Source organism: Amblyomma americanum, chromosome 7 (genome assembly GCF_052857255.1).
Source record: "Amblyomma americanum isolate KBUSLIRL-KWMA chromosome 7, ASM5285725v1, whole genome shotgun sequence".
Lineage (NCBI taxonomy): Eukaryota > Metazoa > Arthropoda > Arachnida > Ixodida > Ixodidae > Amblyomma > Amblyomma americanum.
In genome coordinates, this window is record NC_135503.1 from 166,348,973 (window position 1) to 166,363,505 (window position 14,533).

Genomic DNA, 14,533 nt, shown 5'->3' on the forward strand with positions numbered 1-14,533 from the left:
ATCAACATTCCTTATGTACAGGTATCTGAACACTTTCCTAACCCACTGTTTTTCCCCCATTTTTCTCAATCGCTCCTCAAATGCTATCTTACTGCTAGCTTCTCTGCTCTCGAGCGACGACCATCCCATATCACTCTGTTCCCCCTGAATTGGTGTATTGCCATGTGCTCCCAAAGCTAACCTCCCTATGCCACATTGTTTAATTTCTAACCTTGCTTGAACATCTGGTCTCATGCACAGGACCGCATTGCCGAAAGTCAGGCTAGGAACCATCACCCCTTTCCAGATCCCTCTTACCACTTCTTACCTATTGTAATTCGACAGTGCCTTATTTTTCATGACAGCTGCATTCCTACTAGCTTTATTCATTACATATTTTTCATGCTCTGTCAGATACTGAGCACCATTATTTATCCACACCCCAAGATAATTGTATTCATCCACTACTTCTAGCGTGAACCCGTGTATTCTATGCTTGCCGCCCTCATCATTAAATATCATGACTGCAGATTTTTCCTTACTAAACCTGAAACCTAATCTATCTCCCTCTGTACCACAAATATCTATCAACTTCGGCAAATCTTCCTTGTTGTCAGCCATTATAGCACCAAATCATCCGCATACATTAGTCCCGGTAATGACTGTTCAATCCATTCTCCTTGCTTGAAAAAGAAAGGTTGAGCTTAGTTCGCTCCTCTCTAGTTTGGTCTCTGACCCTTGCAGGTACAACATGAACAACTAAGGAGACAGGGGACATCCTTGTTTAAGCCCCCGCTGTATATATTAGGCCCTGATACATTCTTTCCCATTTTATTAGCACTCTGTTACTTTTATAGATATCTTTTAAAAGATTGATTACTCCATCCTCCACATCCAATGTGCCCAGTATGTCCCACAAATCCTCTTGAATAACGTTATCGTAGGCTCCCTTGATATCCGGAAATGCTATAGCCATAGGGGCCAGTAGATGAACTGAGGATTGGGCGAGTTGGTGGCGATCCATCTTATTAAAAACCAGCGCTGAAGAACACAGACGAGGACCTTCAGCACCTTCAGTGTGTCTCGTCTCGTCCTCTGTCTGTGTTCGTCAGCATGGTTTTTAATAAAGGGCCTGTGTTCGTTTTCAGTAATCGCTATGCACTACGTCAATGAAAACAGATTGTCCTCCAACCTCCTTTGTTTCCAGAACCCATTTTGTAGCTCCCCTAGCACCCCCTCGTTCTGCACCCAAGCCTGCAGTCTGTCCTTTATAATCAGCATCACCACCCTGAAAAACCACAGATGTCACTGTTATTAGACGGTAGTTGCTTATGTCAGCTTTGTCTTCCTTTCTCTTATATATTATGTTCATTATACTTAATTGCCATTCATCGGTGCTTTGCCATCCACTATCATTTTTTTCACTACCTGTATTAATGTTTACTTGGATTTTGGTCCTAGCTTCTTTATTAACATAATCGGAATACCATCTGGTCTTATCGACGTGCCAATAGGAACCTTCTTCTCTGCCCTTTCCCACTCTCCTTGCTCAAGTGAAGCTATTGCAGTAACCGGTCTATCCACCTTCGATAAATTGTGTGCAACATTTCTTTAAATTTTTCTGTCATCCTTGTTCCTAAGTGTTTCATTGCTTCATCCCCTTCTAGTCTAATACCCTGATCTCTGACAATAAGCATTTGCTCTAGCCTAGTCTTATTACTCATAGTATTTAGATGTTTCCACAATTTCTGAGCTGCTTTTCTATCCTTTTTATTTACTTTTGACATCCATTGGGCACCCTTTCTTCTAATTTTCTCATTAATCAAATAGGATGCTTCCATTTTACATTTTATGAACGTATCCCATTTTCTGTCTACTTCAACTTCTGGTTCCCCCCTCTTCTTGGAATATTCCCTGCAGGGGGGCGTCTGCAGCTTGCAGGCGTTGGTGAGTGGCGACACCACGGGTTCCCGAGCATCCGCAGGGACATCCCCGCAGGGGATGACGGTGAACAGTGCATCACCACAGACCCGAGCACCCGTGCCTAGCCGTGCGTGGCATCGCCGTGTATGGGGAAAAAGGGATCCTGGTGGTTGAGCCGATGCCGAGCGTTTGGACCATTAAGGCCCCTCGGCGGAGGCAACACACCACTTTGGCCCCAGCTTCCTGTAGACGGCACCTCCGGTCTGACACGACCGGGAGAAATCTGCTGTCGCCTTTTCCTCTCCTCCCCTCCATCTTTCACTTTCCTAGCTCTTTCTCACAACTCTCCTATCTCCTACTCACTTCTTGGTTTCTCCTTTTTTCCTGGCGGCGAGGGTTAACCTTGTGTGACCAACTACACTGAGTTGCGTCATATGTGGTTATAGTTGAGGTGTACAGCTGGCGTGGACAGGACTTGCTATCAAGTTCCTGTCCCGTTCCCTTGTTGGACTCCATGGTGGGTGGCTGGCACCATGACCGAAAAACAAATTTTTTATGGCTCCCCCACTTTCAAAACCTGATCGCTCTCTCAAAAGAGGGCGGAGTGAGGCAGGCAACTTCTTTCAAAAAAGAAAAGTAACTTTCCCGAAATATCACGTGATCCACAGTGAAGAACAAGATAAACAGGCAAGAATAATATCCCCCTTCCTTGTGTCAAAGTGCTTGACTGAAAGCTTAGGCATTGGCTATAAGCTCTCAAAAATGGCCTGCGGCGACTTATTGCTTGAACTGTGTGACAATGTCCAACATTCTAAGCTCTCCAACCGAACGTCAAACCAATTGTCAAAGGTTCGGCCACGGCTCACAGAGCTACCGCAAAACTTGCGCAAAATGTGCTTCGCATGATCACCAGTCTGTTGTATGTGACGCAGCCCCGCGCTGTGCAAACTGTGAAGGAGACCATGCTGCATACTCCAGGGCGTGTCTGTCCTGGAAGAAAGAAAAAGAGATAATCACCATAAAGACGAAGGAAAACATTTCATTTAAAGAAGCGAGAAGGCGTTTTGCGCTTAGAAACACATTCTCCTTCACAGCAAAACAAAACTTCGCTGATGTGGTGCGCAGGGGCGTAGCACCACACAGCACTCCGGCACCTGCCAAGGCCGCTTTCAAACAGCCTATGGCAGGGTCATCCAAGCCCCAGGCAGGGCCAGCGAAAGCTGCCCTGTCATTGCCAAAGCAGAGAGTGCCGGTTCATGGATCGGCATCTCGCAGGACCTCCCCCCGTCGGGAGAGGCCTGAAACTAACACAACCGTGGCTGCGCGGTCCTCCAGCACCTCTGCTGAGGTGGTGGATATAACCCCCAGTCCGCCCGCTTTACAGCGGCGGAGCAGCTCTCTTGAGTGAAAAAAAGACAGGACCCTCATAACGGGCCCACCACATAAGTAAATCCCCTTTCAATTCCTCTCAAAAGCATAAACATGGCTTTTTTAATTCACTGGAATTGTAGAGGACTTATGCGGAATTACAGTGACATAACACATATTTTAGGGTCAATGTTACCCATAGTTTTATGTCTTCAGGATACCAATCTTGGTCCACAACATGTGCATATCCTGAAACATTATAAAACTTTTAGACGCGATCGCGAGCAGGCAAATCGACTCACGGGAGGCGTCGCAATTGTCGTTCAAAGCGGTGTCCCTGCTCAAGAAATCAAGCTCAATACAAAACTTGAGGCGGTTATTTAGAATCGTCAGGTATAAAACACTAACAATCTGTTCCGTATACATTCCTCCACATTTTACATTAACGGTCCATTATCTACAAGAACTGATAAATGAACTTCCAGAGCCATATCTGGTGGTTGGGGATTTTAACGCTCACTCCCCTTTTTGGGGAAGCGAGCGCTGCGACTCTAGGGGACAAAAAATCGAGGATTATATTCTCACAAACAATATTTGTCTAACAATATTTGTCTTTTGAACATGGAAAAGGCCATATACTTCTCTCCAACCTCGGGCAATATGAGCTGTTTAGAATTGTCTTTTAGTTCTCCATCTGTTTTTAACGATTTTAAATGGGACGTTATCGACAACCCATATGGCAGCGATCACCTTCCTGTATTAAGAAGTTTGACATCTGCACCAGCAATCATCCCAACTAAACCGCGACGTTGGAAGCTGCATGTAGCAGACTGGGAAATATTTAGAGCACAAGCCAACTTAGAAGATATAGTCTTAGAAAACCTAGCATCGATGAGATAAAACGAAATGTTCACGAATTGTATTATTACTGCCGCACAATTAGCTATTCCTCAGTCTCAGTCTTCAGGAGCGGTGCGGCAAAAACGCAAAGTGTGGTGGACAAAAAGGAGTGCAAGGAAGCAAAAAAAAAACAACAAAATAGAGCTTGTGGCAAATTTCGCGGGTTCTCTACACATGAGAACCTCGGACGTTTTAAAAAGGCAAGAACAAAAGCTCTGTATGTTCGTCGCAGTGCCGAGAAAGCTTCATGGCAAAGTTACATTTCATCTATAAGCTGTCAAATAACATCAAAGAAAATGTAGGAACAGGTTCGGAAATTAAATGGCAACTTCTCACTGTTCATGATTCCTGTTTTGACAACACCTGGCATACAAACAAGCATAGGGGAACAGGCAAACATTTTGGTGCAACACTTCGCTGCAGTTTCTAGTTCATCTCACTATACGCAGTCATTCCTGAAATACAAGAGCATTGCCGAAAAACGACTTCCAACAAGTGGAGGTGCAAACCAACTATACAACAATTTAATCACTCTCCGAGAAATCAGTACTGTACTGTCTGCCGGCAAAAAAACTGCTCCAGGACCCGACCAGATACACTATCAAATGCTTGCCCATCTTTCCCAGCCTGCCATAGAGGCACTCTTGAATTTCTTAAACAAAATATTCACAGAAGGAAAAATGCCTAATGAGTGGAAGAAAGCCATAATAGTGCCATTGCTGAAACCTGGAAAACCATCGACTTCCCCAAGTAGCTGTAGGCCAATAGCCCTCACAAACTGTCTCGCAAAATCTTTCGAAAGTGTCCTTAATATAAGATTAGCATTTGACCTTGAATACCGCGAACTTCTTGATGTCCATCAATGCGTTTATAAAAAGGGATGCTCAACAACAGACCATTTAGTTCGCCTCGAAAGCAGAATAAGAGACGCTTTTATACATAAACAGCACTGTCTTGCCGTTTTCTTCGATATGGAGAAAGCGTTGATAAAACCTGGAGGTTTGGGATCCTCCGCGACCTGGGCGACCTAGGTATCCGCGGTAGGATGTTAAACTGCCTCGCTGACTTCCTTTCCAACCGCTCATTTCAAGTACGCCTGGGATCAACCCTGTCCAGGAGCTTCGTTCAAGAGAACGGGGTTCCTCGGGGTGTATTTTAAGCACGACATTGTTGATTATAAAAATGAATTCTATAAGTAAAATAATCCCAAAGTCGATCCTGTATTCAGTGTACATTGATGATCTTCAAATAGCCTGCACATCCTCTCTAGTTTGGTCTCTGACCCTTGCAGGTACAACATGAACAACTAAGGAGACAGGGGACATCCTTGTTTAAGCCCCCGCTGTATATATTAGGCCCTGATACATTCTTTCCCATTTTATTAGCACTCTGTTACTTTTATAGATATCTTTTAAAAGATTGATTACTCCATCCTCCACATCCAATGTGCCCAGTATGTCCCACAAATCCTCTTGAATAACGTTATCGTAGGCTCCCTTGATATCCGGAAATGCTATAGCCATAGGGGCCAGTAGATGAACTGAGGATTGGGCGAGTTGGTGGCGATCCATCTTATTAAAAACCAGCGCTGAAGAACACAGACGAGGACCTTCAGCACCTTCAGTGTGTCTCGTCTCGTCCTCTGTCTGTGTTCGTCAGCATGGTTTTTAATAAAGGGCCTGTGTTCGTTTTCAGTAATCGCTATGCACTACGTCAATGAAAACAGATTGTCCTCCAACCTCCTTTGTTTCCAGAACCCATTTTGTAGCTCCCCTAGCACCCCCTCGTTCTGCACCCAAGCCTGCAGTCTGTCCTTTATAATCAGCATCACCACCCTGAAAAACCACAGATGTCACTGTTATTAGACGGTAGTTGCTTATGTCAGCTTTGTCTTCCTTTCTCTTATATATTATGTTCATTATACTTAATTGCCATTCATCGGTGCTTTGCCATCCACTATCATTTTTTTCACTACCTGTATTAATGTTTACTTGGATTTTGGTCCTAGCTTCTTTATTAACATAATCGGAATACCATCTGGTCTTATCGACGTGCCAATAGGAACCTTCTTCTCTGCCCTTTCCCACTCTCCTTGCTCAAGTGAAGCTATTGCAGTAACCGGTCTATCCACCTTCGATAAATTGTGTGCAACATTTCTTTAAATTTTTCTGTCATCCTTGTTCCTAAGTGTTTCATTGCTTCATCCCCTTCTAGTCTAATACCCTGATCTCTGACAATAAGCATTTGCTCTAGCCTAGTCTTATTACTCATAGTATTTAGATGTTTCCACAATTTCTGAGCTGCTTTTCTATCCTTTTTATTTACTTTTGACATCCATTGGGCACCCTTTCTTCTAATTTTCTCATTAATCAAATAGGATGCTTCCATTTTACATTTTATGAACGTATCCCATTTTCTGTCTACTTCAACTTCTGGTTCCCCCCTCTTCTTGGAATATTCCCTGCAGGGGGGCGTCTGCAGCTTGCAGGCGTTGGTGAGTGGCGACACCACGGGTTCCCGAGCATCCGCAGGGACATCCCCGCAGGGGATGACGGTGAACAGTGCATCACCACAGACCCGAGCACCCGTGCCTAGCCGTGCGTGGCATCGCCGTGTATGGGGAAAAAGGGATCCTGGTGGTTGAGCCGATGCCGAGCGTTTGGACCATTAAGGCCCCTCGGCGGAGGCAACACACCACTTTGGCCCCAGCTTCCTGTAGACGGCACCTCCGGTCTGACACGACCGGGAGAAATCTGCTGTCGCCTTTTCCTCTCCTCCCCTCCATCTTTCACTTTCCTAGCTCTTTCTCACAACTCTCCTATCTCCTACTCACTTCTTGGTTTCTCCTTTTTTCCTGGCGGCGAGGGTTAACCTTGTGTGACCAACTACACTGAGTTGCGTCATATGTGGTTATAGTTGAGGTGTACAGCTGGCGTGGACAGGACTTGCTATCAAGTTCCTGTCCCGTTCCCTTGTTGGACTCCATGGTGGGTGGCTGGCACCATGACCGAAAAACAAATTTTTTATGGCTCCCCCACTTTCAAAACCTGATCGCTCTCTCAAAAGAGGGCGGAGTGAGGCAGGCAACTTCTTTCAAAAAAGAAAAGTAACTTTCCCGAAATATCACGTGATCCACAGTGAAGAACAAGATAAACAGGCAAGAATAATATCCCCCTTCCTTGTGTCAAAGTGCTTGACTGAAAGCTTAGGCATTGGCTATAAGCTCTCAAAAATGGCCTGCGGCGACTTATTGCTTGAACTGTGTGACAATGTCCAACATTCTAAGCTCTCCAACCGAACGTCAAACCAATTGTCAAAGGTTCGGCCACGGCTCACAGAGCTACCGCAAAACTTGCGCAAAATGTGCTTCGCATGATCACCAGTCTGTTGTATGTGACGCAGCCCCGCGCTGTGCAAACTGTGAAGGAGACCATGCTGCATACTCCAGGGCGTGTCTGTCCTGGAAGAAAGAAAAAGAGATAATCACCATAAAGACGAAGGAAAACATTTCATTTAAAGAAGCGAGAAGGCGTTTTGCGCTTAGAAACACATTCTCCTTCACAGCAAAACAAAACTTCGCTGATGTGGTGCGCAGGGGCGTAGCACCACACAGCACTCCGGCACCTGCCAAGGCCGCTTTCAAACAGCCTATGGCAGGGTCATCCAAGCCCCAGGCAGGGCCAGCGAAAGCTGCCCTGTCATTGCCAAAGCAGAGAGTGCCGGTTCATGGATCGGCATCTCGCAGGACCTCCCCCCGTCGGGAGAGGCCTGAAACTAACACAACCGTGGCTGCGCGGTCCTCCAGCACCTCTGCTGAGGTGGTGGATATAACCCCCAGTCCGCCCGCTTTACAGCGGCGGAGCAGCTCTCTTGAGTGAAAAAAAGACAGGACCCTCATAACGGGCCCACCACATAAGTAAATCCCCTTTCAATTCCTCTCAAAAGCATAAACATGGCTTTTTTAATTCACTGGAATTGTAGAGGACTTATGCGGAATTACAGTGACATAACACATATTTTAGGGTCAATGTTACCCATAGTTTTATGTCTTCAGGATACCAATCTTGGTCCACAACATGTGCATATCCTGAAACATTATAAAACTTTTAGACGCGATCGCGAGCAGGCAAATCGACTCACGGGAGGCGTCGCAATTGTCGTTCAAAGCGGTGTCCCTGCTCAAGAAATCAAGCTCAATACAAAACTTGAGGCGGTTATTTAGAATCGTCAGGTATAAAACACTAACAATCTGTTCCGTATACATTCCTCCACATTTTACATTAACGGTCCATTATCTACAAGAACTGATAAATGAACTTCCAGAGCCATATCTGGTGGTTGGGGATTTTAACGCTCACTCCCCTTTTTGGGGAAGCGAGCGCTGCGACTCTAGGGGACAAAAAATCGAGGATTATATTCTCACAAACAATATTTGTCTAACAATATTTGTCTTTTGAACATGGAAAAGGCCATATACTTCTCTCCAACCTCGGGCAATATGAGCTGTTTAGAATTGTCTTTTAGTTCTCCATCTGTTTTTAACGATTTTAAATGGGACGTTATCGACAACCCATATGGCAGCGATCACCTTCCTGTATTAAGAAGTTTGACATCTGCACCAGCAATCATCCCAACTAAACCGCGACGTTGGAAGCTGCATGTAGCAGACTGGGAAATATTTAGAGCACAAGCCAACTTAGAAGATATAGTCTTAGAAAACCTAGCATCGATGAGATAAAACGAAATGTTCACGAATTGTATTATTACTGCCGCACAATTAGCTATTCCTCAGTCTCAGTCTTCAGGAGCGGTGCGGCAAAAACGCAAAGTGTGGTGGACAAAAAGGAGTGCAAGGAAGCAAAAAAAAAACAACAAAATAGAGCTTGTGGCAAATTTCGCGGGTTCTCTACACATGAGAACCTCGGACGTTTTAAAAAGGCAAGAACAAAAGCTCTGTATGTTCGTCGCAGTGCCGAGAAAGCTTCATGGCAAAGTTACATTTCATCTATAAGCTGTCAAATAACATCAAAGAAAATGTAGGAACAGGTTCGGAAATTAAATGGCAACTTCTCACTGTTCATGATTCCTGTTTTGACAACACCTGGCATACAAACAAGCATAGGGGAACAGGCAAACATTTTGGTGCAACACTTCGCTGCAGTTTCTAGTTCATCTCACTATACGCAGTCATTCCTGAAATACAAGAGCATTGCCGAAAAACGACTTCCAACAAGTGGAGGTGCAAACCAACTATACAACAATTTAATCACTCTCCGAGAAATCAGTACTGTACTGTCTGCCGGCAAAAAAACTGCTCCAGGACCCGACCAGATACACTATCAAATGCTTGCCCATCTTTCCCAGCCTGCCATAGAGGCACTCTTGAATTTCTTAAACAAAATATTCACAGAAGGAAAAATGCCTAATGAGTGGAAGAAAGCCATAATAGTGCCATTGCTGAAACCTGGAAAACCATCGACTTCCCCAAGTAGCTGTAGGCCAATAGCCCTCACAAACTGTCTCGCAAAATCTTTCGAAAGTGTCCTTAATATAAGATTAGCATTTGACCTTGAATACCGCGAACTTCTTGATGTCCATCAATGCGTTTATAAAAAGGGATGCTCAACAACAGACCATTTAGTTCGCCTCGAAAGCAGAATAAGAGACGCTTTTATACATAAACAGCACTGTCTTGCCGTTTTCTTCGATATGGAGAAAGCGTTGATAAAACCTGGAGGTTTGGGATCCTCCGCGACCTGGGCGACCTAGGTATCCGCGGTAGGATGTTAAACTGCCTCGCTGACTTCCTTTCCAACCGCTCATTTCAAGTACGCCTGGGATCAACCCTGTCCAGGAGCTTCGTTCAAGAGAACGGGGTTCCTCGGGGTGTATTTTAAGCACGACATTGTTGATTATAAAAATGAATTCTATAAGTAAAATAATCCCAAAGTCGATCCTGTATTCAGTGTACATTGATGATCTTCAAATAGCCTGCACATCCTTAAACGTAGCAACATGCGAGACACAAATACAGTTGACAATGAATAAACTATTGACATGGGCAGATCAGAATGGCTTCCAGTTTTCCACACAGAAAACAGTAGCCATCCTTTTCTCATGAAATGAGGCATACAAGCCGACCCATTTATACACCTGAACGGATACAGATACCCGTCAAAAATGAGCACAAATTTCTAGGGATAACTTTTGACAAAACCTCAATTTCCTGCCTCATATAAACGCACTGAAAAAGAAAGCCTCCGGATCCCTAAATATACTCAAAGTACGGTTACGTAATTGTTTGGGTGCTGACAGGACATGTCTTTTGCAAATTTATTGCTCAGTGGTACGCTCCACCTTAGACTACGGATGTATAATTTACGGGTCAGCGAGACCTTCGTACCTGAAACGACTAAATCCAATGCATAATTTAGGTTTGCGTCTTTCCTCTGTTGCTTACAGGACGTCGCCCTTAAATAGTCTTTATGTAGAAATAAACGAACCGTCCCTTACAGATAGAACCATGCTCACATGCTCATACATTTTGAAAATCCGTTCGCTGCCCAAACACCTATGTTACCCAATAGTCACAAAGTGCCCACCTAGAACATTGTTTAACAATAAACTGCTCGCTATCAGGCCACTCCTCCTGCGTTCTGAAGAGATGTGCCAAAATCTCGGCGTACTAGATACATTACCTGGCATTGCACGGAGACGAGATCCAGTACCTCCATGGTAGTTTTCCTGCAATCTGTGATCTCACCCTTACTCAGTTCCATAAAAAACAAACTCCGCAACAACATATAATTCAAGAATTCCTTGCACTCGAATAAAAATGCAGTAGTTTTACGCAGTTTTATATAAATGGTTGAAAAACGGACGTTACGTAGGAAGCTCAGTGTTCCGAGGGAAGTCGGAGAAAACGGTACGACTTCCACAGTGCTCATCCATCTTCACTGCAGAATGTTACACAGTCTGTGCGGCTGTAGAAAATAGAAAACGAAAACCTCATCGACAGTGTTATTTGCACAGATTCCTCAGGCAACTTACAGCTTTGCACTCTAGAAATGCAGTCACTCTGATTCTTGGTGACATCATGCACAAGATAGTAACAGCGACAGCTCGAGGGCAAAACATAAAATTGTACTCGGTTCCCAGTCATGTCGGAATAAGAGGCAATGAGAGGACAGATTTCTGCGCCGCTAAAGCTCGTGGCAAGTGTGGAGTTCGCTGACCGTTCTTCGAACGAAGACTGTGAAAGGCCGCGCCAGTGTCGGCGCCACGTGCCGCATCAAAGGGAGCCGTCTGGTCCCTACTTCCTCCGTCTTGCAGCGGACGTCCTTGTTTACCCGCGCCGCCTCGGGCATAATCCGCCTTGAAAAAGCCTAACCAGATACAGCTGTCGACATGTGTGCGTCGTCAAGGGGTGACGAGACTTCGGCGATGCGGGAGAGATACAGCTGGGTGGGGACCGAGTGCTGGGTGACCAGGAAACGGATTATTCCCTTAACGACTGTGTTCTCTTTGTTGCTGTCAACAACCTGAGTCATCGCCTCGTTGGCACATGTTTCTAGCATCTGTGGTGCCGTGGGGAACGGAAGTCGCATTTGTGTTGTTTGTGTGGTTATTTGAAACCTCCTTCCCAAATGTTTTAATCAGAACTTTTTCCCCAAACTCTGATCAGTGGGCGGACCTTATTTTCCTTTCCCTAACCACTGATTGGCGAGATGGGTCGTTTGTTATCTTATTGGTTGCTGTCCCCGCTAAGGGCGGAGACAGAGGGTTTAAAACCAAGCGCTCTGGGTTGAGCGGGGGCTGAATTCGTCTGATCCACGATTTAGTCATGTAAATAGTTTTCTCCTTGCTTTGTTTCTTCTCGTTTTTTTTTACCTGTGTTGTAAATAAATAGTTAACCTTCTCCTTTCCTTGAGTAATGTGAATGTTTGCAAGTAGAACCACCGGGTCATCAAGAAACCCCGATTTCTTCATCAAGTAGTTTCCACTCATCGCCACCGGAAGGGGAAACTCAACTGCAAGGAAATAAAGTAAATATACCTTTTAAGGAATGCATAAAGTTAGTACAGCGTAAACTAAGAGAAAAATGGCAGTCCGCATGGAATGGCGGAGTGAATAGTAAACTACACTTGGTAAAACCGATTTTAGGGGAATTTAAATCATGTGTTCACCGGGAACGTTTTAAGGAAGTGATCGGATAGGTCACACGTACCTTACGCACAACTTCCTGCTAACAAAACAAGACAAACCTTTCTGTGAATGTGGAGATGATCTTACTGTTAATCACATTTTATTTTCATATGTGAAACTTGAAACACTAAGAAAGAAGTATTTTACTCAATTTTATAATAAATGCATTCCTTTTCATCCAGCACTGCTCTTAGATGACAATGCCATTGTTAACATACCTTCTGTTTTTAGCTTTTTAAAAGAAGCAGGTGTACTTGAAAACTAAATTTTTAACCACTGGTTCGCTTTATTGCATGGTAAACCTCAGCCACTTTCTCATTCCTGAGAAAAAGGCTGAGGTTCTTTATTTGATTGGTCTGGAGCCTCAGGGTCCTTGCCCAGCCAAGGATAGCCGCTGAGGCTACCTTACCTTCTCTGGAGTTTTTACCATTAGCTATTTCCAGATTTCTTATTCTCTGTTTTTTACTAGGCAGTTCAATATTTTTAGGCCATCTACACCATCGACGATTTTTCATATTCCTAAACATTCTACAGAAAACCATTTCTATACCTTGAGCTTGGTGCATGATGGCCTTAGCTGCCTATGTGCCATAAAACCCAACACAACACTCTTCTTGGAATATCTGTGTTCCCCGGACGCTTCCTGACATTTCTCTCTCGCCCTCTTGACCTCCTCATCGCACCAACTCTTGGGTTTGCGTCTTTTCCCTTTTGGCTTTACTCACACCTTAGCTAGCTCTAGCTCAAGTAATCGAGTTAATTTGGTATAAGTCCATTCTGTTTCATTATTCTCAAAAATTACTTTCTCAATTTGTTTGGCTGCTTCTTCCAATTGCTTATCTGAGTAAAAATTCTCCTCTGATTGTTCATCTCGCTTCATTTTTACATATGTTTCTCTTTTTAAACTCAACTTGATACGTTTGTGGCCACTACCTAAACTTCTGGAACCATGTTCATCCATGCTCATTACCCCTAATCTATTATACATCCTCTGTGACATAAGTGCATGATCTATTGTCGAGTGCAGACTCCCTGCCTCCCATGTTATGAGCTCTTCACACTTCCCGGTACTGTTGCATACAACTAAATCATGCCTGTCACACATATCGTGCAGCATGCTTCCTGTCGAATAAGTGTACCCATCCAGGTCTTTTATGTGTGCATTCATGTCGCCTGGTATACTTATCTCGCCCTGTCCTCCAGCTCATGAATGTCGCTTGCAGTACATTCCACCATTTTCCGGTTTTCCTCTTTGCCATTAGCTCCTTTTCGCAGGTAAACAAAGCCAAGGAGTGTTTGCTCCCCTGCCACTTTTCTTTTTAGCCATAAATGTTCCTTGCATTCCAGTTTAACCCTTCAAAAATTCACACCTTTATGAATGAATGCCCCAATTTCACCCCCCCCTTTCTGCTGTCCTCTGTTCTAATGCAATATTCCCATGCGTAGTCTGGGTTACAGGGTGGTTGCTCCATGTCTCTAAGATATGTTTCCACTAAACTATATACCATTAATTCCTCCTGCCTTAACTGTTCTTCTATTTCCTCCCATTTCAGCCTATTCCTGCCACCTTGCATGTTAATGTAACCTATGTCTGAATTAACTTGGCCCTGGCGCTTGCCTATTTCTTCTATGGCTCCGTCGTTTCTTTGACCTTGGTTCTTCCTTCTCTACACTGGTTCTCTCGGAGCTCTGGGTCCCCCCAAAAAAGCTGTTGCCCTGCGACCTATGCTACTCCCTACCCTCTTGCCAGTGGCACGCTTGCTCCATCTGACAATGAAAATTGGCGTCCGCTCTCGTCATGCATAGTCGCCTGCTGAGTAATTTTTTTCACCATCCATGCTCGATGGCCTCTACCAGTTCGTCGGTGTTTTATCGTGGACGACAGGCACTTCGGCGTTGCTGTGATGGAGATCTGCATAAGGGAGAAGTATGACAGCTTCGCGAAACAAGCGTTCAGAGATTTTCTAAGTCAGAACGAACACATTGTTCGTGGCTCATCCTTGCCTGCCATCTTCTTTCGAGGCGCGCCCTCTTGTGTGGCCTCCTTTGTGTTGCTAGTCTTTAGCTTTATTGATTGTTATGATTAAGGCGCTCTCATAATGGTACACCGCTTGGCTCATGTAAACTATTCTGGTTGATACGGTGCAGCATTCGGCAG

The 14,533-nt window shown here is 44.6% G+C and overlaps 1 protein-coding gene across 6 annotated transcripts in view; it reads left to right on the forward strand.

The window, feature by feature from the left end:
- Rab39 (RAS oncogene family member Rab39) overlaps positions 1 to 14,533 on the forward strand; it is a 72,067-nt gene that overhangs the window by 1,439 nt on the left and 56,095 nt on the right. The gene's annotated exons all lie outside the window — the stretch shown is intronic.